The sequence below is a fragment of the Ranitomeya variabilis genome, chromosome 3 (assembly GCF_051348905.1).
Source record: "Ranitomeya variabilis isolate aRanVar5 chromosome 3, aRanVar5.hap1, whole genome shotgun sequence".
Classification (NCBI taxonomy): domain Eukaryota; kingdom Metazoa; phylum Chordata; class Amphibia; order Anura; family Dendrobatidae; genus Ranitomeya; species Ranitomeya variabilis.
In genome coordinates, this window is record NC_135234.1 from 270,845,879 (window position 1) to 270,871,178 (window position 25,300).

At 48.1% G+C, this 25,300-nt stretch overlaps 1 protein-coding gene and 1 long non-coding RNA gene across 4 annotated transcripts in view; one reads left to right on the forward strand and one right to left on the reverse strand.

Annotated features, from left to right (window-relative positions):
- HMGA1 (high mobility group AT-hook 1) overlaps positions 1 to 552 on the reverse strand; it is a 161,136-nt gene extending 160,584 nt beyond the window's left edge. Inside the window, exon 1 of one of the 3 annotated variants that reach the window (XM_077295491.1) lies at positions 293 to 552. The gene's annotated coding sequence lies outside the window, so the exon portion shown is untranslated. The remainder of the gene's footprint in view (positions 1 to 292) is intronic. The other 2 variants (XM_077295490.1, XM_077295488.1) reach the window with 2 other exon arrangements.
- On the forward strand, positions 542 to 24,744 carry LOC143815834 (uncharacterized). Its single transcript, XR_013223812.1, has 4 exons — positions 542 to 664; positions 22,273 to 22,414; positions 22,492 to 22,641; positions 22,731 to 24,744. It is a non-coding gene; the product is annotated as an uncharacterized LOC143815834 (long non-coding RNA).
- The last annotated feature ends 556 nt before the right edge of the window (positions 24,745 to 25,300 follow it).

Below are 25,300 nucleotides of genomic sequence, written 5' to 3' on the forward strand. Positions count from 1 at the left end.
TACTTGGGCTAACTAGTCACAATCACGCCCCGAGTTTGGGCACCAGGAAGCCTTCGCTCAGCACGCGCTGCGCCCATTCATCTCAGTCTCCACCATGCAGCCAGGCGCCATGCCGCCAAGGGGTCGGGCTCCCCTCCTCCCCCCGATACCGCAGCCACACACTAGAGCTCCCGAGCCAGCCAGCTCTCCATGTCGCCACATTACTACCCGCGCTCAGTGCACGGACCCCCGGCATCGTCCTGCGCCCCATTATCCCCCAAATTCCCCACCGCCAGAAGAACACAATGCTTACCCTATCTGTGCAGGAAAGGACAATTACCCCTGCCCCTCCCCCGCTCCTATATTTATACTAGCGGAGAAGATTAAAGGCTTGGAGGGCGGGCTTGTGTCCTGCGATGTCATCTGTAGGAGGAAAGAAAGGCGTCGTCCAATCCTCCGCGCCAACCTGCTATTATTATCAGTGGCGGCCGTGTGGGACACGTGACGGCGCCTCCATAGGCTGCACAGCAGGTGACGCGGGAAATCACCTCAGAGCTGCCCCTGACAATGGGACATCCTCCTCCGTCCCATGTGCCCGCGCTGTCGCCCAGCCATGGCCATGTGGTCAGGGCCGTATTTAGAGTTTATGCTGCCCTAGGCACTTTTCGTGGTGCCTCCCCCATTGGTGAGTATGACTAATGCAGACCCTGTCGGCAGTGACTAAGGCTACTTTCACACTAGCGCCGTGCACTGCACGTCGCTATGCGTCGTTTTGCAGAAAAAACGCATCCTGCAAAAGTGCTTGCAGGATGCGTTTTTTCTCCATTGACTTGCATTAGCGACGCAGTGTGACGGTTGCGTCGCCACCAAAAAACGTTGCATGTAACGTTTTTTGGTGCGTCGAGAACATCTTTTCCGACCGGCCATGCGCGGCCGGAACTCCGCCCCCGCACCTCACAATTGGCCAGCGGATGCGATGAAAAACAGCATCCGCTGCCCCCGTTGTGCTGCGCTTTCAAAGCTAGCGTTGGTGCGCCGCAACGACGCATAGCGACGTGCAGTGCACGACGCTAGTGTGAAAGTAGCCTTAGGCTACTTTCACATCAGCGATTTTTGCCATTTGCGGAAGATCTGGCAGTTTTTCTGCATCTGCCACATAGCAGATCACTTACGGCAACACTGTGTTCGGCCTCATTCATTCCCTATGGGACTTGCAGACATGTGCAGCACTTGCGGTTTTGCCGTGATCCGGAAAATGCGGTACTTGCAGCAATGGAAAGAAAAGTTGCTAGCAGTGTTTTTTGTATCACCACAAGTGCCGCACATGTCCACAAGTACACATCACTACCTGACCCTGCACCTTGCTAGCTCATCCCTAGCATCCCTCTCTGACCTAAAACTACACTATAAAGCTTAGAAAAACAATTAACTGACATTCCTACGATAATGAGGGCTCCAGGCTACGGCGTAAGTGCATTGTTTTCCCTGTGGAGGGATTCAGGAAGACGGCCGCCACAGGCGGCGCATGTGCAGACTGAGATCGCATCTGGACCAAGATCCGAATCTCCACCTTCGGTGGCCCACAGCTTCAAAAATATGGCCGGCAGGAAAGCAATGCACTCCATTTAGCTCTTACCACCAACATTGGGCCCGCAGCATTGCACGGATGTGACACCCCCTCCTCCCATTCAGGGCCCGCTGCATTGTTCCACTTCTGCCACTGCAGACTTCCAGAGAAAGGGACTCTGCCTCCTGTGATCCTGTTTACAAGGCGGGAGACCGCTATTACTGGATCGGGGACGCTATTATAGGGCAGGGACATGTGTATGTATGTGCACACACACAGACTGCACAGGGGGACACAGTAGGCACACACAGACTGCACAGGGGGACACAGTAGGCACACACAGACTGCACAGGGGGGCACAGTAGGCACACACACACAGACTGCACAGGGGGGCACAGTAGGCACACAGACTGCACAGGGGGACACAGTAGGCACACACACAGACTGCACAGGGGGACACAGTAGGCACACACACACAGACTGCACAGGGGGACACAGTAGGCACACACACACAGACTGCACAGGGGGGGCACAGTAGGCACACACACACAGACTGCACAGGGGGGGCACAGTAGGCACACACACACAGACTGCACAGGGGGGGCACAGTAGGCACACACAGACTGCACAGGGGGGGCACAGTAGGCACACACACACAGACTGCACAGGGGGGGCACAGTAGGCACACACAGACTGCACAGGGGGGGCACAGTAGGCACACACAGACTGCACAGGGGGGGCACAGTAGGCACACACAGACTGCACAGGGGGGGCACAGTAGGCACACACAGACTGCACAGGGGGACACAGTAGGCACACACAGACTGCACAGGGGGAGCACAGTAGGCACACACACAGACTGCACAGGGGGGGGCACAGTAGGCACACACAGACTGCACAGGGGGGGCACAGTAGGCACACACACAGACTGCACAGGGGGGGCACAGTAGGCACACACAGACTGCACAGGGGGGGCACAGTAGGCACACAGACTGCACAGGGGGGGCACAGTAGGCACACACAGACTGCACAGGGGGGCCACAGTAGGCGCACACAGACTGCACAGGGGGGCACAGTAGGCACACACAGACTGCACAGGGGGGCACAGTAGGCACACACACAGACTGCACAGGGGGGGGCACAGTAGGCACACACACAGACTGCACAGGGGGGGGCACAGGGGGACACAGTAGGTACACACAGACTGCACAGGGGGACACAGTAGGCACACACACAGACTGCACAGGGGGGCACAGTAGGCACACATGGACTGCACAGGGGGGCACAGTAGGCACACACATACACTGCACAGGGGGGCACAGTAGGCACACATACACAGACTGCACAGGGGGGCACAGTAGGCACACATACACAGACTGCACAGGGGGGCACAGTAGGCACACACACAGACTGCACACACCCATCACAAGCCAGTGCCACCAGTGCCCAGCAGTCTCCAGTGAGCAGTAGAGCAGAGCCTCAGCAGGATAACCCCGCAGCAGTGTGCCGGCATGAGTGCCTCACTTCAAGTCGAGGTCTCGCTCTGGCCCAGTGTTCTCCACTTACCTGTCAGATCCCAGGACCATCCTAACCAGCTGCGATCTGGACTGGGGGCGCTGTGCCGCTCTGGATCTCCTCCTTCCAGTCAGGTGAGTTCGGCAGACACTGACTGCACACAGAGTGGGCGTGTCTGTAGTGCAGGGATGCAGCTGCCGACACCCAGCCTTTAACCCAGCAAGCAGCCAGAAGCTGGGGGACCGTCCCAGGGGCATCTGAACCCTGCGCCCCAGCCCAGCCTGCCCCTGGTGGGATCCGATACTCCCACAGCAGCCGGAAGACAGGTGGGTGGGCGGCCCGACACAGGACTATGAGGCAGAAACTGAACTTGGCGCCTCAGCGAGGAGGGGGTAGGGCTTGCACTGTGACTTGTTTCCGGATCCCTGTGCAGTACACAAGAGGGCGGCGCGCTGTATCTGACACCCCCGCAGCAGCCATAAGACTTAGGAGGGCGGGAGAAGGGAGGGAAGGAGGGCGGGAGAAGGGAGGGAAGGAGGGCGGGAGAAGGGAGGGAAGGAGGGCGGGCGGACCCGGACAATTAAAAAAAAAAAAAAAAAAAAACCCTTGCCTTGCTCAGGTGCCGCCCCCCCCGCATCTTACCGCCCTAGGCACGTGCCCTCAAGTGCCTAGTGGCAAATACGGCCCTGCATGTGGTGACGGCCTGCTCCCACCGTCTGCAGCGTGCATGTACGTCTGGGTTTATCTGCAGGCGATAGCAGAAAAGGCACACTTGTGGCATGTCTGCTTATGAGGGATGATGGCAAGCAGATGTCAGACGTTTAGCACTTTGTGTCCTCAGTATAATGCAGTGCAGACCACCATTAGGCCGGCCTAACACTAGCGAGTTTTATAGACGTATGAGCGCATAAACTACATCCGTTAGATTCGCATTACACACGGCCCAATGATTCCCTATGTCCCAGCTCCTATCAGCCGTATTTTACTGATCCATATTATACGGTCTTGTACGGCCGTAGAAAATCGCAGCATGCTGCGTTTGTCACCGTATTGCGCAAAAAAATCGCCAATGAAAGTCTATGGGGGCGAGAAAAATACGGATTCCACACGGACCAGCAGTGTGACCTGCGAGAAATACGCAGCGGTGTTAGAGAGAAAAGCCGGTAATTCAATTGCCGGCTTTTCATTTCTCCTTCCCAAACCCGACAGGATATGAGACATGGTTTACATACAGTAAACCATCTCATATCCCTTCTTTTTTTGCATATTCCACACTACTGTTAGTAGTGTGTATGTGCAAAATTTGGGTGCTGTAGCTGCTAAAATAAAGGGTTAAATGGCGGAAAAAAATTGGCGTGGGCTCCCACGCAATTTTCTCCGCCAGAGTGGTAAAGCCAGTGACTGAGGGCAGATATTAATAGCCAGGAGAGGGTCCATGGTTATTGCCCCCCCCCCCCTGGCTACAAACATCTGCCCCCAGCCACCCCAGAAAAGGCACATCTGGAAGATGCGCCTATTCTGGCACTTGGCCACTCTCCCCACTCCCGTGTAGCAGTGGGATATGGGGTAATGAAGGGTTAATGTCACCTTGCTATTGTAAGGTGACATTAAGCCAGATTAATAATGGAGAGGCGTCAATTATGTCACCTATCCATTATTAATCCAATTGTATGAAAGGGTTAAAAAACACATTATTAAAAAGTATTTTAATGAAATAAACACAGGTTATTTTAATATTTTATTGCTCTCTCAATCCACCTGAAGACCCTCGCTTGGCAAAATAATAAACCAACAATATACATACCTTCTGTTGATCTGTCACGTTCCACGAAGTAAATCCATCTGAAGGGGTTAAATCATTTTACAGGCAGGAGCTGTGCTAAAGCACTCGCTGGTGCCTGTAAACCCTGGGTGCTGAAAGGAAAGCTGGGTGATCTGTACTTACATTGAGTCGCGGTGAGGCGCCCTCTGCTGGATGAACTCATATGAACTCGAGCGTGAGAACTTTTCCAAGGCTCCAGTTCATGAGTTCAGCCAGCAGAGGGCGCCTCACCGCGACTCAATGTAAGTACAGATCACCCAGCTTTCCTTTCAGCACCCAGGGTTTACAGGCACGAGCGAGTGCTTTAGCACAGCTCCTGCCTGTAAAATGATTTAACCCCTTCAGATGGATTTACTACGTGGGAAGTGACAGATCAACAGAAGGTATGTATATTGTTGGTTTATTATTTTGCCAAGCGAGGGTCTTCAGGTGGATTGAGAGAGCAATAAAATATTAAAATAACCTGTGTGTTTATTTCATTAAAATACTTTTTAATAATGTGTGTGTGTTTTTTTTATCCCTTTCATACAATTGGATTAATAATGGATAGGTGACATAATTGACGCCTCTCCATTATTAATCTGGCTTAATGTCACCTTACACTAGCAAGGTGACATTAACCCTTCATTACCCCATATCCCACCGCTACACGGGAGTGGGAAGAGAGTGGCCAAGTGCCAGAATAGGCGCATCTTCCAGATGTGCCTTTTCTGGGGTGGCTGGGGGCAGATGTTTGTAGCCAGGGGGGGCCAATAACCATGGACCCTCTCCTGGCTATTAATATCTGCACCCAGTCACTGGCTTTACCATTCTGGCGGAGAAAGATGCGCGGGAGCCCACGCCAATGTTTTCCGCGATATAACCCTTTATTTTAGCAGCTACAGCGCCCAAATTTTGCACATACACCCTACTAACAGTAGTGTGGAATATGCAAAAAAAAAGGGGATATGAGATGGTTTACTGTATGTAAACCATGTCTCATATCCTGTCGGGTTTGGGAAGGAGAAATGAGAAGCCGGCAATTGAATTACCGGCTTTTCACATATATCGCGCTGAATTAAATATAAATACAGAATATATATATATATGTGTCTCAATGACATATATATATATATATATATATATATATATATATATATATATATATATATATATATATATATATATATATATATATATATATATATATATATATATATATATATATATATATATATATATATATATACTGTATATATGTTTTAACGAACATTTGAGCACATAAATCCATTAGATGCCGGTTTTGCAAGCCTGCGAGAAAATATCGCAGTACGGATGCCATACGGATTACATACGGAGGATGCCATGCGCAAAATACGCTGACACACCCTGCCTACGGATGACATACGGACCACTATTTTGGGGACTTTTCTGCGTATTACGGCCGTAAAAAACGGACCGTATTTACATACGCTGAGTGTGAGGCCGGCCTTAGACTTCAGAAATAAATTAGCCCGCTGCTAGGGCTGGTGGAACACACCAAATACTATTAAGGAAGATGTAAGCCCGGGGTCCACTGTGCAGTGATGGAATCTGCTGCTAAGTAATGGCGGCATTACACCTAAGTACACAAGTACACACGGGTTAACGTCACCCGGTGTGAACAAACGCAAACTCTGTTGCTCCACAGAGTCACAGAGCACAAAAGGAACGTTGAACCCTGCTAGCTGTCACGGGGCGCAGCAGAGCAGGAGCTAGTGGGATCCCTAGCACTCTCTCTCTCCCCCCCCCCCCCCCCCACTAAACTGGTGGGTGAACCCGCTCTGTCATTTGGGCTTTTGAGCCCATGCCTGGCGACAAAAGCTGGGTTCAAACAGGAATTCCCACCCTACTCTGAAAACGGAACTGTGCTCTGCTTGTAAGTGCAGATGCAACTGCAAAACCGCTAACTCTGAGCTATAGCACATGGAGTGCGCACAGCATCGCGCTTGCGAATGCCGCTAAAGATGCTGATCAAGTGTGTGGCGGTGGCTAAGCCACTAACTGGCGCTGTATCCTAGCTCCACTCACCCTAATGCCCATGGAAAGGGAACATTAAGGCTCTTTCACCAGATACAGTCATACAAGCACACACACAATTTTGGTTTATACTAGCGCATGGCCAAGCGGCCATGCAAACCTTTTAGAGATGCAGCCTTCCTAGTGGTCCAATCAGAGCCGCTACAGGACCTGAGCATGTGACATCCAATGAGAGGTTGTCCCACGGGCATGCACAGTAGATGAAAAGCAGGACTTAGTCCCTGGAACGGCTGCTCGCGGCTGATCAATGCAGGTTACAAAGGCTGCACCTGGGACAGCAGCTGTAACCAGACGCACAGTATCAGCTTGAGCCAGACTCTGGAAACCAATGTCTCTGCTGAGCAGACTCCACTGCAGCCGAGGAAGAATGGGAGATCGCAGAGGACATGGTTTGAGATTCCCCCTGTGCAGCGGCAGGAACTCGACACCTAACATTACCCCCCCACCCCCCTTGGGCCTCGCTATGCTCAAAGGCAGCAATGAGCTGAGGAGCCCAAATGTGCTCAATAGGCTCCCAAGTCCTGTCCCCTGGGCCATGACCCTTCCAATCCACCAAATAATACTTTTTGGCACGTACCACCTTACACCCAACGATAGCGTTCACCTCGTAATCGTCCATGGACGAGCCCGATGTCCCGGCAGATGACTCGGAAAACCGGACATGTGAACGGGTTTTAGGAGGAACACATGGAAGGTGTCGGTGATACCTAGGCGTGGAGGAAGGGCCAACTGATAGGCCTCTTCAAGGTTCTGGAGAAAGTCAACCCCATGGTCTATGTAGCGAGGTGCAAACTTAGTGGACTCAACTCGCAGCCTGATGTTACGGGCGGAGAGCCACACTAAGTCGCCAGGAGCAAAGGTCGGAGCAATGTGCATCAGCGGAGACCCTCATTCTCTCCTTGGAGGTCTGGATGGCATCCTGTGTGCGGTCCCAAATGTCATGTGCCTCCACCGCCCAGTCTGCCACTCTAGAGTCGGTGGATGGCATGGGCACAGGGACACGTGGATGCTAAGGAGAAATGGGGTCTGCTCAGTGGAGTTGGCTATGGCGTTGTGCAGTGAAAGCTCCGTCCAAGGTAGCAAGGATGCCCAGTCATCCTGCCTGACCGAAACAAAATGTCGCAGGCATGTGACCAGGGTCTGGTTGGCCCTCTCTACCAACCCATTCGTCTCGGGATGGTACGCTGAAGAGAGATTCAGCTCAATGCGGAGTAGACAGAGCTCTCTCCAGAACCGAGACGTAAACTGGGGACCCCGGTCACCGACAATTTTTTCTGGCGTACCGTGCAGGCGGAAAACATGCTTAATAAATAACGCCGCCAAGGCCCATGCAGAAGGTACCTGCAGAAGAGGCACCAAGTGCACCATTTTGTAAAAATGGTTGGTGACAACCCAGATAACAGCCCAGCTAAGAGACTTGGGTAAGCCCACCATAAAGTCCATCCTGACCATTTCCCAGGGCCTGTCTGCCACCAGCAGGGGGTAAAGTAACCCAGCAGGCATTTGCCGAGGAGACCGATTCTTGGCGCAGGAGACACACGCCCGAATATAGTCTCCAACGTCATGTGCCATATGCAGCCATCAGTACGTCCTCGCCAGGAGCTCAGATGTCCTCTTGGTCCCAAACTGTCCACCCACCCTGAACAAGTGAGCCCAAGAGAGAACCTCCGGTCGCAAACTGGGTGGTACAAAGGTCTTGCCGGGAGGCTGGCTGCTACGGGGTGCATGAGTTTGGGGAGAAGGCCCGGTGCCCCCATCCAATGTCTGTGTCCTATAAATCAAAGGCTGGTGGGAATACATCTATGCAGGAGAAGTCATACTGTGGGGGCTTTATCATAATGTGTGTGAACTGTATGGACATTATCATGGAGAGCAGGGCCTCTACTATGAAGTGGGGGACATCATTTTTGTTATGGGGTCACTACAGGGTATGGCCAGACTGGAGGAAACAAGCAGCCCCGGCATTCAAACCCCAGCAGTCCACATATCATAAGACCTTGGGCATTCTTTTGGAATAGGACTGCTCCAGCACCGACGGATAAGGCATCCACCTCCATTATAAGGCTATGTGCACACGTTCATTTTTTTTCGCGTTTTTTTGCTATAAAAACGTGAAAAAAAACGCTTACATATGCATCCCATTATTTTCAATGTATTCGCATATCTTGTGCAAATGTTGCGTTTTTCTCCGTGGAAAAAACCGCATCGCGGAAAAAAACGCAGCATGTTCATTTATTTTGCGGAATCGCTTATTTTCCGCACCCATAGACTTGTATTGGAACTCTTGAAATCCGCAAACATAAAAATATTTGCGGATTTCAAGCATATTTGCTGCAGTTAAAAACGCCGGAAATTACATAATGGCCATCCCATCATGACAGTGCGGCACCCCAGGGTCCTGGTCATCACAGTGATATTGCTTTCCTCTCGGGCAGAGTGATGCTTCGTTTGGAGGTAAAGAAAGATAACTGCATCCAGGTATCACAAACATTCAACACATTTCACACTCCAGACCACCAAGGGGAGCTTCTGCTCCTATTTATTAGGTCACTCCCCACATATATATATATATAACTGGTAGTCTGTAGGGAGAGTTAGTTAGTTCCAGAGAGGAGTTCTGGCAGAACATTCCAGACTTGACTCTGAGGTGGACAGAGGGTCCAAAGAAGCTGTGCATGCCCTCAGAGCTGCAGCTACCAGAAAGAGACATTCAGAAGGCAGAACTGTATTGCAGCGAGTGTGAAAGAAGTCGTAGCAAAGGAGAGGATACCAATGGGGGACCAGCCCTACACATGCTGCCTCCTTCTGAGGCGCAGAATCCCGGTAGCCGGAACACTGAGGGAGTAAGGACCTTTACGCTTTGCTCCAGAGACCGGCAGGACAGCTAATTGCAAGTTACCTGTCCGCACTTACACCCAGGAGGCACGGTGACAACTACAGAGCCAGGTTATCTAAGAGACCCTATAAACAGGCTCAAGTCACCAGTGATACGGGTATTGTCCTATCCTATATGGGGGACAGAGAGAGCGAAACATCGCATCTGTGAGACCCTTATGTGAAGCCATAGGCAGTAAGGGGCTACACCACTGCAGCGCAAGGGAAGGCTACTGATTTCCACCTGGACAAGGGGACTCTAGACTTGCCTCCAAACCGGCCGGACTCTGCCTGCCATGTGATCTGGTGCCTTGGACTGTGGATGCTGAAGTCTTCAGTAAAGGTAAAGAGACTGCAACCTTGTGTCCTCGTTCTTCTCTGCACCTCTCACCATCCACTATCTACACACCGGGAAGCCCTGGGGACATACTTCACCTGTGGGAAGGTATACCATCTAGCTGCCATAACATCACCCCAGCGGACCCCTTAAAGCAGCGTCGGTCACCCTGACCGAATACCACAGGTGGCGTCACGAGCATTCCCCTTAAAGACCTTTCCCTTTTACACGGACGTCCCTGGGCCATGGACTGGGTCAGCCACCGTGACATCCCCCTGTGAACCGCAGGACCCGGTACCGAGTACCCCACGGCCCCATGGGGGTGATCCAGGGGTGAACCTAGCCTCTCTGCTGCCTGAGGTGAACTGCAAAATGGCGCCGGACAACATATTACCACCACATAGTGACTGAATACTACAATACTGATCATTAACAAAAAAAAATACTAATATCACCTTAAGTGCTATTATACACAGGAGATCTGTACTTAGTATGCAGTGTCTGTGTACAGGTAATACAGTGATCACCGATGACATTATACACAGGAGCTCTGTCTATAGTGTCAGTGTACAGGTAATACAGTGTTCACCAGTGACATTATACACAGGAGCTCTGTATATAGTGTATAGTGTACAGGTAATACAGTGATCACCAGTGACGTTCACAGGAGCTCTGTATATAGTGTCAGTGTACAGGTAAGATAGTGATCACCGGTGACATTATACACAGGAGCTCTGTATATAGTGTATAGTGAACAGGTAATACAGTGATCACCAGTGACATTATACACAGGAGCTCTGTATCCAATGTCAGTGTGCAAGTAATACAGTGATCACCGGTGACATTATACACAGGAGCTCTGTATTTAGTGTCAGTGTACAGGTAATTCAGTGATCACCAGTGACATTATACACAGGAGCTCTGTATACAATGTCAGTGTGCAGGTAATACAGTGATCACCGGTGACATTATACACAGGAGCTCTGTATATAACGTATAGGTAATACAGTGATCACCGGTGACATTATACACCGGACCGCTGTATATAGTATGCAGTGTATAGTGTGCGTGTACATGTAATACACTAACTCACCAGTGACATCTCTAGGTGAAGTCCATCATCTTTGCTTTTAATCTTCATCCAGCACAGACCGCCATCATGTCTTCCAGCCAGGGCTCATCTCTGCAGGAAATAACAAAGTTCTCTAGAGCACCACTTCCAGAACACATTACTTAATTTTACCCCAAAGCCTAAACTACACCAGATGAAGAAAAAAAGTGACTGTTGCTCTGCACCTTAACAGGACCGCCTTCCTTATTTAAAACAGAATCCTCACAAAAAAATTAAATGCATGACTGCAGTAATAATATCCCGTAATTAGCATATAAATCAGGAATTGAACAATCCACAAAATAGATTATCTGTGTAGAAAGGTGCATATTAAAACTTATCCTTTATTAGGTAAAATTGTAAAAAGCCAAATTAGTCAAACAAAAACAAAGGGGTACCACAGTGAAGGAAGTGCCCTATAACCAACGAACAGAAAAAAAGGGGGGGGGGGGGGAAGGGTTGTTAAAAAGGTACCACCGGCCTCTCAGATCCTCAATATTAATCTGACCTGATAGCAAAATGACTATAGTTGTTATAGGGAAAGGAAAAACAGAGAGAAAGAAAGGAGAAAGTAAGAACAGAGAGTGAAAGAAAGAGGAGAAAGAAAGAACAGAGAGAGAAGGGAAGAACAGGGAAAGAAAGAGGGGAAAGAAAAACAACAGAGAGCGAAAGAGAACAGAGAGAAAGAGGGGAAAGAACAGAGAGAAAGGAAGAACAGAGAGAAAAGAAGAACAGATAGAAAGAGGGGAAAGAAAAAGAATAGAGAGCGAAAGAAAGAACAGAGAGAAAGAGGGGAAAGAACAGAGAGAAAGAAAGAGGGGAAAGAAAGAAAACAGAAAGAAGGAAAATAGAGAGAGTGAGAAAGAGGGGAAGAAACAACAGAGAGATAGAAAGAACAGAGCGAAAAAAGAAAGAAAGGAGAGAAAGAAAGAAAAAAAGAACACAGATAGAAAGAAAGAACAGAGAAAGAAAGAATGATTAGAGCAGGAAAGAAAGAACAGAGAGAGAAAGAAAGATTACCTGAGCCTCCCGATGCAGGACATATCATGATCCGCTCACATGGCCGGCATCCCCGATTCCAAGGCGATCCCGCTGTCGGAGGACACGGTGATGGATCTGAATCATTCCCTGAAGTGCCTCCATGGTTCCGTCACAATCTCCTCCCGAAATTACCTCATTTTCTGTCAGCTTCCAGCACGTCACTTCCGGTGGGACATCACGTGCGAGTTTTAAAGTGCTCCTCGGGGCTCCGCCGTGTACTCCTGTGCCCGCGGGAAAAGTAAGCTCCTGGCCGGGACAGCGGGGCAGACTCTCAAAATCGGGACTGTCCCGCTGGATCCAGGATGGTTGGGAGGTATGAAATCTGCTCCTCACCATTCACCGACTTCGTACACGCACGGCTCCACACACCTCGTACACACACGTTTCCGCTTTGTATGCCTTGTACACACACAGCTCCGCTCCGTACACCTCGCGCACACACACGGCACCACTCAGTGCACATGCGGCTCTGCTCCGTACACCTTGTACACACGCGGCCATGCTACGTACACCTCGTACACATGCGGCTCTGCTCCATACACATTGTACTTAAGCAACTCCGCGCCGTACACACAAGGCTCTGCTCCGCTCTGTACACACATGGCTCAGCTCTGTACACTTCGTACACACAGGGCTCCATTTCGCACACCCCATACAGATCCGGCTCCGCTCTACACCCCGTACACACGGCTCAGCTCCGTACACCAAGTACACACACGGCTCCGCTCCATACACCTTGTAAACACACGGCTCCCCTCCATACACCACGTACTTATGCAGCTCCGTGCCATACACCCCGTAGACACATGGCTCTGCTCTGCTCCGTTCACATACACGGCTCAGCTCCATACACTTCGTACACCCCGTACACACGCGGCTCCACTCCATACACCCCGTACACACGCAGCTCCGCTCCATACACCCCGTACACACGTGGCTTCGCTCCATACACCTCGCACACACACGGCTCCACTCCGTACACCTCGTATACACACGGCTCTGCTCCGTACAACTCGTACACACGTGGCTTCGCTCCGTACACCTCGCACACACACACGGCTCCGCTCTGTACACCTCGTACACACACAGCTTCGCTCTGTACACCTCGTACACACACGGCTCCGCTCCGTACACCTCATACACACGCGTCTCCGCTCCGTACACCTCGTACACACACGGCTCCGCTCCGTACACCTCGTACACACGCGGCTCCACTCCGTACACCTCGCACACGCGGCTCCGCTCTGTACACCTCGCACACGTGGCTCCGGTCCGTACACCTCGTACACGCGGCTTCGCTCCATACACCTCACACACATGCGGCTCCGCTCCATACACCTTGCACACACATGCGGCTCCGCTCCATACACCTTGCACACACGCGGCTCCGCTCCATACACCTTGCACACACGCGGCTCCGCTCCATACACCTCGTACACACACGGCTCCGCTCCGTACACCTCGTACACACACGGCTCCGCTCCGTACACCTCATACACACGTGGCTTCACTCCATACACCTCGTGCACACACGGCTTCGCTCCATACAATTCGTGCACACACACGGCTCCACTCTGTACACCTCGTACACACACGGCTCCATACACTTCGCACACACACGGCTCCACTACATCCACACTGTAAGGCTAAGTGCACACATTGCAGAATTGCCGCGGAAATTTCCGTGGCAATTCTGCAACTCCTGCCATGGGTATATCGCATGCGGAATTGGCATGCATATTCCTAGCGTTTTGCAAGCATAATTAGCTTGCAGAATGCTAGCGTTTTCCAAGCAATCTGTAGCATCGCTTGGGAAATTGATTGACAGGTTGGTCACACTTGTCAAACATAGTGTTTGACAAGTGTGACCAACTTTTTACTATTGATGCTGCCTATGCAGCATCAATAGTAAAAAGATATAATGTTAAAAATAATAAAAAAAATGTTTATACTCACCTTCTGATGGCTAATTATGCTTGCAAAACGCTAGGAATATGCATGCCAATTCCGCATGCGATATACCCACGGCAGGAGTTGCAGAATTGCCGCGGATATTTAAGCGGCAATTCTGCAACGTGTGCACTTAGCCTAATGAACATGTTGCGTTTTTTTTCTGGAAAGCGCTTCCGCTCAGGAAAACAACGCAGCATGTGCACAAAAAATGCGGATTGCATTCTATTAAGTAGGATGCTTAATGTGAGCGTTTTTTCCATGTTTTTTCGCTATAAAACGCGAAAAAAAAGCGACGTGTGCACACAGCCTAAACCCCTCCTGACCCCACACAAAGTTCCCCTCATCCTGCACCAAGACAACCAGCACAGCAGAGTCCTGCATGCATACACCTAGGCCACTGATCATGTGACCCTTGACTCCTCTCCTCCTGTGACCTCATCACAGGTCCTGTGTGCGCAGAAACCAGAACAGCCTTCTTTCAGCAGCCCAAGCAGATGCAGGAGAGGAGCAACTTCAGCTTCAGGACCTGTAATGATGTCATGATCACGTGACCGGTCACGTGAGGCGGGGAGGGCTGGAAGGAAGGATTCAGGTCAGGACGCAAATTCAGTTACTATAGCGGCAGAATCTGCCTCCCTCTCTCTCCATTGAAGGCAGTGCCGCTTGAGGCAAAGTACTCAATTTGCCAAATGGTAGCGGCGCCCCTGGGGTGATCCACCATGCATGCGCAACCCATAATCCAGGAAGACGAGACTCCCAGATCATGCCAGTCTTCCTGGATTATGGCTGCCGACATGGCGTGGTATGACCGGATGAGCCTGGATGTGCCGAAGATGATCAGTGTGGTAAGTGTGTGTGTGCGTGTGTTGTCTGACATAGGCCGATGAGACTACTACTCCCATCGGCCTATGTCTGTTCCCTACACAAGTCGTGGCAGCAGGCTCAGCTTGATGGGAGCAGTATTTCCCATCGAACTGTCCCTGCTGTTATGTCCTTATCCGAATTTAGCAGCTCCCCCCACCCCCTATTTTCCTAAATAAAAATGTCCTATTATTTCCCCCAGGGCTGTGGAGTCGGAGTTAGTTTTGGTTGGAGTCGGAGTCAGTAGAAATGTACCGACTCCGACTCCAGCTTTTAAAAAAATGTATTAATATTTCATAATTGAACTTTCATATGAATTTTATAAATGTTACTCAAATATATATGTTCTATAAAACTATGAACAACAGTGATAAGCAGTTCTGCTTAAGATAGAGACATTTCTTACTTCTTGTGTGTCACTGTTCTCCACTGCCCTTATCTAATCTTATACTTGGTTAACCTCATGCTGCCCCAACCCCCCTACTTACAATGTATGAAACTGAAAGTGAAAATGTGTTGCAAATTCTTAGTAGTAAAGCTCCTCCTCTAGACTAGATGTTTACTAGGTGTGCGTCTTCTAAGCATCTCACAGCTGCTACTCAGAAGAGGAAGACTGTAAGAAGTATTATCCTTTCAACAAACTTTGCATCAGTTAACTGTGAGTACATGAGGAATAACAGTATTACTGACCACTATATCAGTTGTACGACCTGGCAATAATTTTGTACAATTGTTTTTAGGAAAAACAATTGTCATTTGGATTGTGAATGCAGAATTACAAACCTGAGAATGTCAAAGAAGCATCACATTAAATCAGCTGTATTTGAACATTTCACCATCACTCACGATAGAAAACATTATGTCTGTCAGTGTATGACAAATGATCCAGACGAAAACAAATGCTGTGAAGCCAAGATCAGTGCATATTCAGGCAAAGATAAAAATGCTCCTACCAGAGCTTCTAATCTAAAGAGACATTTACAGCGCTTTCATCCAGAAGTACTGAAAGCAGTGGATGAGAAAGACTGCATCCAAACCAATGAACCAGTGCCCATCTCTTCCAGCCAAACAAAGGAGCAGAGAACTTTGCAGCCATCAGTTGCAAGATATTTTGTCAGTGACAAAGTTACTGTGACAATGACAGTAGATACATTTAAAAAACAGATCATAGAGCTTGTTGTAAAGGATAGTGTGCCTATTTCATTATTTTCACGACCAGCTTTTATGTGTCTGAATGGGGAAATGGCCCGCAAGCTTGGTGTTTCTCTGGAGAGAGAGAGTATTAGAAAATTAGTAATCGAAAAAGCTTTTAAACAAAAGGAAGAACTTAAAAAAACTCTCAAGGACGCTTTCTGTTTCTCAAAATGGATGCCTGCACACGTCACAGAGTGAACTATTTTGCCATCAATGTCCGATTTGTTTGTGACAAAAATGAAATAGTTACCAAGACATTGGCAGTAAAAGACACCAAAGCTCATCACACCAGTGAGTTTCTCCAGGTCTTGGTGGAAAAGGTTCTGCAAGACTATGAACTTAAAAAAGAGCAAGTTCTTTCTGTCGTAACTGACAATGCTTCAAATATGATAAGTACTATTAAGCTAATGAATGATAGTAATGATGGTGACCAGCAGCTAGAAGAACATTCTGGGTCCACAGACACAGAAATGTTTGAAATAGAGGAACACAGTATTGTAACTGAGGAGCAAACTGAAGTTGCTTCAGATGAACAGCAACATGATAGTTTAGATGATCTTGTTGAAACTGTGTCAATATGTTCTTTCATTCATCACATGCGCTGTGTTGTGCATACGCTACAGCTGGCTATAAGAGACAGTCTGCAAGAAGAACATGCTGCTGCACTTATTGGCAAGGTGGGAAACAAATTGGCCATTTATGAAGGAGTCGGAGCCGGAACCTGATAAAATCCAGGAGTCGGAGTCGCAACTGTGGCTTACCGACTCCACAGCCCTGATTTCCCCCTTATACATTGTCCCCTAATAATATTTTTCATTGGTGGCCAGTGGTTACTAATTGCTCTTGGCCCATGTCCCCAAATTAGCCCATTATTAATTATTTAATTAGTCCCCATAAAATATTTTTCATTGGTGGCCAGTGGTCCCTAAATTAGCCCATTATTAATTAATTATTGAATTAGTCCCCATAAAATATTTTTCATTGGTGGCCAGTGGTTCCTAAATTAGCCCATTGTGTATTAATTATTTAATTAGTACCCCAAAAATAATTTTCATTGGTGGCCGGTGGTCATGTCCCTATATTGTCCCATTAACTTAGTCCACAAAAATGAATTTTCATTGGTGGCCAGTGGTTACCTGTAGAAATAAATTATAATTACCGGTACCTGTCCCCGCCGATCGCCATCTAAAAATAAATGTGAAACAAAAAACCCATACTCACCTATACACCGAATTCCATGAAGCTCTCGTCCAAAATAAAGTAAAAAAACAAACCACAATATATACCTACCCTCCGCAGCATCCAATTAAAACGAGTGTCCCACGATGATCTAGACCGGCGCCGACAATACAATGAATGGGGCCGTAAAGCGGCTGACCGGAGGTGAACTCGGGAGCGTGGGAAATTTTCAGTTCATCTCCGTTCAGCCGGGAAGGCTGAGCAGAGATGAAATCAGTGGTTTACAGTTGGGCTGGTGCATTAGCACCAGTCCCCGTTGTAAACTTGTTAACACTTTGATGGATTACTACTGCGTGGTACTGGACTGAACGACGGAGAGGTTTTTTTGTTTTTTTTTAAAGTTTCTTTTTTTTTTAATAAAAGATTGTGGTAAAAAATAATTTTTTAATAAAAATGTTTTCAGGCTGCTTTCACAATAGCGCTTTCCTGACCTGCGTACCTAATGTAAAAGATAGGTACGCAGGCCGCATGCGGACATAGACTAAGACGTAGCTGAGACATAGCTGAGCGGCGGAGGTGCGGCAGGATTAAGCCCCTGCCGCACCTCCGCCGCTCAGCTATGTCTCAGCTACGTCTTAGTCTATGTCCGCATGCGGCCTGCGTACCTATCTTTTACATTAGGTACGCAGGTCTTGCGGATGCCTCCGCATGCGTCATTTTGACGATGTTCTAACGCAGATGGTTGGATTTTTTTTTCTCCGCATCGTCAAAATGACGCATGCGGAAGCATCCGCATAGATTCGCATGATCTGCGTACCTAATGTAAAAGATAGGTACGCAGGCCGCATGCGGACGTAGGCAGAGCTGAGCGGCGGAGGTGCGGCCAGGGCTTCATGGAGGAAGTCCGCAGCTCAGGAAAGTGCTAATGTGAAACTAGCCTACTCAATGTGTGTATGTCTTTTTTTAGCTAACTATTGTAGGGTTAATAATGGATAGGTGTCTTACTGACGCCTCTCCATTATTAACCCAGCTTAATGTCACCTTACAATAGCAACATGACATTAACTCCTTATTACCCCATATCCCACCGCTTCTCGGGAGTGGGAAGAGAGAGGCTAAGTGCCAGAATAGGCGCATCTCACAGATGTGCATTTTCTGGGGTGGCTGGGGGCAGATGTTTTTAGCCTGGGGGGGCCAATAATCATGGTCCCTCTCTAGGCTATTAATATCTGCCCTCAGTCACTGGCTTTCCCTCTCTGGCGGAGAAAATTGCGTGGGAGCCCACGCCAGTTTTTTACAGGGTTAGGGTTGTGTCTAGGGTTAGGGTTGTGTCTAGGGTTAGGCTGTGTGCACACGTTGTGGATTTAATTGTAGATCCGCAGCGTTTTTTCCTTGTGGAATTGCATTAAATCCGCAATGTAGTGCAAAACTAATGGTAGTCAATGTGAACCGCATTCTAGATGTGCACATGCTGCGGAAAAATCCAGCATGTCACTTTTGTGCGGAACTGCATCGTTTCTGCACCCATTGACTTCCATTGTGTGGGTCAAATCTGCAGTTAAACCGCAGATGTAAAAACCATCTGCGGATTAGCTGCGGATTTGGGTGTCAAAAACGCTGCAGAAGGAAGTGATGTCATGAGTGTGGACGGAGTGAAGAGAAAATGAAGTCGTACCGTCGCATGGGGATAGATGTGAGGCATATGGTGGAAATGGTAAGTATGGTAAATGTGTGTGTGTCTGTCTGTCAGTATTGACTCATTGTAGTCATTCGTCGGATGGGACTACTCCCATCGAAATCTGATGATGGGAGAGTTGTCCCATCGTCAGGCGGCTGACTACAATGGGTTAAAAACACCAACACATAACATACATGACATGCACAATACAACATTTAGTTACATACTCACCACATACGTCGCCGAAGGCCACCATCCACGATGATCCCGTTAAAAAAAAATCCCTTTTCCGTCGTAATCCATTATAGGTTGTCACACGACGTCCTCCGGTGATACACTGCAAGAGTTAATCGCTCCTGCAGTGTATCGGAGCTGCCCGTTAGTTTGCTGGAGTTAAATGAACTCCGGGAGCTCACTTTACAGCACTTGAACTGCTGTGAAATTTTCTCACGCAGCAGTGTCGTAAAGTGAGAGTCCCGGAGTTCATTGAACTCCGGTAAACTCTCGAGCATGCACAGTCACAACCAGGAGCTTTTGCTTCTGTCAGTGTATTTTGGAAGCCGTGGAGAGCAGTCACATCTCCTGATGTGACTGTTCTCCATGGCAGATCGTCATGGGACATTCGATATTAATAGACTACATCGGAAAGGACAAGAACAGATCGTTTGATGGTAAAACTTTGAATATTAAAATACTTTTTTCATTGTCTTATTTTTTAACTCATTACTTTTGGGATTAATAATGGATAGGCGTCTTATTGACGCCTCTCCCTTATTAACCGGGGTTAAGGTCACCTTACAATGATAAGGAGACATTAACCCCTTATTACCCCATATCCCACTGCTACTCGGGAGTGGGAAGAGAGAGCCTAAGCGCCAGATTTGGCGCATCTTACAGATGCACCATTTCTGGGGCAGCTGCGGGCTGGTATTTGTAGCCAGGGGGGCCAATATCCATGGCCCCTCTCTAGGCTATGAATATCAGACCGCAGCTGTCTGCGTAGCCTTTTCTGGCAATAAAATATAGGGGGACCCTATGTCATTTTTTTCTGGGGTCCTCCTATTTTAATAGCCAGTAAGGCCACGCAGACAGCTGCGGGCTGATATAGCCTGGAAAGATTAACCCCTTCCCAGGCTACAAGTTATCAGTCCGCAGTCGCTGGCTTTCCCTTTCTGGACATGAAAATTGGGCGTGAGCCTACGCCATTTTTTTGGGGGGGGATTACTAATGGATAGGCATCTTATTGATGCCTCTCCATTATTAACAGGGGTTAAGGTCACCTTACAATGGCAATAGTAATTACAACAATTGACACCGCTACCAGGCAGTGAGAAGAGAGGGACTAGGCCGGGATGACACATGTGATAAACACAGCCAATTCTCTCTTGTTAATACCCGCCATTGCCGCTGTTACTCATGATTGTAGCCTGCGGCCGCAGAGCAATGCATGGAGCTGCACACTAAGCTCTGAAGTGCATGCGCCAAGGCCGGGTATTAACATGCATGACTTGGCCGTGTTTCTCGCATGTGTCATCCCGGCCAAGGGCCATCTTAGGCCTCTTTCCATTGTTTCTATCTGTGTTGCCCCCGCCCGACTGACACAGATTTTACGACGGATACTGCGCACGACGGATGAAACAGATGGCCATCCATCACAATCCGTCGCCAGTCCAAGTCTATGACAAAAAACAGGATCCTGAAAATCTTTTTGCAGGATCGAGTATTTGAAAAAAACAACGGATTTGGACGGGAGGAAAAAAATGGAAATGTGAAAGAAGCCTTACTGATGCGCCTTTTATGTGTTGTCTGTGTGCCGATGTTTTGAGTCCGGTGGTTTTCCAAAACCATGTTACATTGTAGGGTTAATATCTGCCCTCACTAACACTCTCTCTATGGGTATACATATGTATTTATAATATACCGTATTTTCCGGCATATAAGACGACTTTTTAACCCCTGAAAATCTTCTTAAAAGTCGGGGGTCGTCTTATACGCCGGGTATCGCCTTGCCGGGTGTATATGGTGGGTGGGGGGGGAGTGGGCCTGATGACGACGAGGGTGCGTCTCACAGGAAAGTGAGTATCCTCCATTACCTCATTGTATCACTGCAGCGTGGGGTCTCTGCTGGGAGCGGTGGCGGCTGTGCTGTGGGGCGGCGGCTCCTCTTCTTCAGTGTGGGGCCTCTGTGCTGCTGGGCGGCGGCGGCGGCTTATCTTCAGGCAGTCGGGGCTCCTCCGGTATCTCCTTAAAGCCCAGAGGCCCTGCCGGCAACTCCATCGGTGCAATGCAGTGGCCTCCGGGAACATGGCCGCTGCTCAGATTCAGATCTGAATCTGAGCATGCGCCGCCCCCAGCGGCCATTTTCCCGGAGGTCACCGCATAGCAGCAATGGAGCTGTCTCCGGGAAAATGGCCGCTGCTCAGATTTAGATCTCGTCTCCCGAGATCTCGGGACGAGATCTGAATCTGAGCAGCGGCCATGTTCCCGGAGGCCACTGCATTGCACCGATGGAGTTGCCGGCAGGGCCTCCGGGCTTTAAGGAGATACCGGAGGAGCCCCGACTGCCTGAAGATAAGCCGCCGCCGCCGCCCAGCAGCACAGAGGCCACACACTGAAGAAGAGGAGCCGCCGCCCCACAGCACCCACGCGGCACAATGAGGAGCAGCAGCCGCCGCTCCCAGCAGAGACCCCACGCTGCAGCGATACAATGAGGTAATGGGGGATACTCACTTTCCTGTGAGACGCCCCCTCGTCGTCATCAGGCCCACTCCCCCCCCCCCAAAAGGCACAAAAGTCAACGGCCCTATAAGACGACACGGTTTATAAGAAGACCCCCGACTTTTAAGAAGATTTTACATTTTAACTGGAAAAGTTGGGGGGTCGTCTTATACGCCCAGTCGTCTTATACGCCGGAAAATACGGTATATATATATATATATATATATATATATATATATATATATATATATATATATATATGTTATATATCACATATATAGGTGTGTCTAGATTTCTCTATTTTTTTATAATAAATACATTTCATGTTTGTATAACTATTACATAGGAGTGTGTATTTTTAATTAAATTTGGCTATCCATTATAGATAAGGGACATGCCAGCCATCTGGGACCCGGACGATAAGGCCTACAAAGATAAATTTGCAAGGGATAACTGCTGGACAAGGATTTTCCAGGACCTATATCCTGATTATGATGGATACAACTGTGCCCTGCAGCTGAAAATTAGTAATTATGTTTTTACAGTCTTTACTAAAAATCATTTTTTAATGGAACGTAATGATCATATTATTTTATTCTTTTAGATAAAGATGTCAAACAACGGTGGAGGTCGGTTCGAGACCGTTTTCAAAAATCCAGAACACCCTTGGGAAGAGCGTATCTTCCCCGGCAAAAGGGAACTTTAGTTTTTATGAAGACTTAACTTTTTTGTTGACCAGCAGGACTTTGAGGAGGTGATTTGTTATGAATAAAAGTGAATGCAGTAATGATGAATATAATTTTTTGTAACAAACTAAAAAATTCCTTGTCTTTGTTTTCACAGCACAGAAGGGAACACTTCGGCTTCGGAGCCCGCAGAGGACGCCACCCAAGATACTTCTGGAACATCAGAGTCAGCAGATGATGTTTCTTCATTTGGCGCACCAGCCTCTATCCCAGTTGTAGCAGGAACTCCTGCTGCATTCTGTTCCGGTTCCACATCTTCTGGGACGGCTTCAGAAGACCAAAATGATGCCACCCAGAACACAAAAACCTCTGTCAATCCGGTGCCATTAACTGCCCCCCCCCAAAAAAAAAAAAAAAAAAGGGTCAATGACACAATAGATCTTAACAAATCTGCAAAGGAGGACTATATGGATTTATTTGGCTCAAGTATAGCGGGCAAGGCACGGTTATTGGCACCGGATAGACAGAGCAAATTTATGACCACTGTGCATGCTCTGTTGGATACCTTTGAAGAACCTGGACCAATTGCCCCCCTAGCATTGTCATGGGGGTCACACAGAGTGTGCGGCCAAAACCACCACAACCGTAGCATGACCAACGCTATCACCGGCCTACCAGCCATCATTACTATTACCGTATTTTTCTGACCATAAGACGCACTTTTTTTCCTCCAAATTTGGGAGGAAAGTGTGGGTGCGTCTTATGGTAGGATGTGGGGAGGGGGGCAGCAGCGAGTGGGATCGCACTGTTATCCCACTTCAGGAGGCAGAAAAATGTCCCCACTGCCGGGAATCAGCTGCTGGGGAAACCATGTGGTCCCGATGATTAAGTGCAGTGAATATTCATTAGCTACTCCCCGCCCACCTATCAGCTGAGCGGTGAGCCGGGAGCACCAAATGAATACTGCACTTAAGCAGCGACACACATGGATTCCTCAGCGCTGATTCCTGCAGCAGCTGGGGAGATCCGTGTGTCCGGGGGAGGAGGAGGCAGCAGCAGCAGGGGCCAGGGGAGAGGAGATCGCTGGTACATTCCTGGGCTGGACGCTGAGTGCTGTGCAGTGTGCACAAGGAGGACCTGTGATGATGTCAGAAGTGGGCGGGCTGGAGCATCACATGGCAGCACAGAGCCCTCCCTCTTCTTGACATTATCACAGGTCCTTCAGACTCCAACACTAGAATCTGCTGTCTTCCATTACCTGTGTTGTGGAAAGGCAATAAGAGGGAGGGCTCTGTGTGTGCAGCCATGGGATGCTTTTACCTCACCACAGTGGCTGGCTGCCACAATTAAGAGGTTAGTCTTTCCAAAACACAATAAAGCACTCTGCCACTCCTTTAGTGAACTATAACTCCCAGCATGTCATAGGATCTGCAGGACATGTTGGGAGTTATAGTTCTCCCATGGGATTTTAAAGCAGCACTCCAGTGTTATTTTGCAGTGCTGGAGTGGTGCTTTCAATATAAGCCCTGTGCCCCCATCCTTATACTCACCCTCCAGTATCTTCATATAGTACTCTACAGACACCACACTGGTCCCGCAGCTTCCAACATAATAACATACTATTATATATAATAACACCACATATAATAGTATGTTATTAAATATTTTACCACATTTTTTTGCTTCAAATATTTTTTTCCCTATTTTCCACCTCTAAAACCTGGGTGCGCCTTATAGTCCGGTGCGTCTTATAGTCCGAAAAATACGGTATTCTGATAGCAACTCAGAAAGCTTTGGTTTTGCCCCTGACTATACAAATTTAAATTAGTTGAAAGTGTCACAGACAAGTTTATAATGTAGGTCCATGAGTCTGGCACACTGTTTTTGTTTACCAACACCCAACTTTGTTTTGCAACCAATAGACAAATCAACTCATTTTCTATAATTGTGATTTTTTTTTTACAAATAAATTTTATTTTGAATAAAATTGAAGTTAAATTTTGATATTAACTAAGCTCTGACTACGTTGTTCATACAGTATTTCTATGTTTTAAATAAATTTATATTTTCAACATTTCATGATGTATTTAGTCAACTATAAAATAAGGGGTATATAACATGGTTTTTATTAATCCAAAAAATTATTTTAAATATATCAACTCCAGAAAATTAGCAGGATTTAAAAAAAAAAGGATTTGGGGACCTATTGAAGATACGAGATTAAAATATCTTCCTAGGCCTACAACTCCTGACTCGGGCCCGATGAAGCCACTATGGTTACCCTTCGTTCACGGCACCGCACACATCACTGCACACACACAATTGGTCCTCAGCATTATATAACTTAATCACACAAACAGTGATTGAGAAGAGATAATAATGTGACGGTTTCTTTTTCCCATCACTCATTATACTAAAGAGAAAAATAACAGTATAATTTTAAATAAACCCAAAAATAGTAAGATTAGTAATATTTTTTAATACATGAAAAGATATTACAAATGTTTGGCCAAAAAAGTGTGATTATTTTTCTTGGTCTTCGATTTAGTTTTCTGTCTTCGATTTAGTTTTCTGTCTTCGATTTAGTTTTCTTCCCTCCTCTGCTGCTCCAGCTGCACATCACCGACACAGGAGTATTGCCAGAGCACGGCACCTTCTGGACTCAAAGTAGTCAGCAAAGGTTTCTCTCACACATGCACCAGAGCTGGATGGTCTTCCCTGACACAC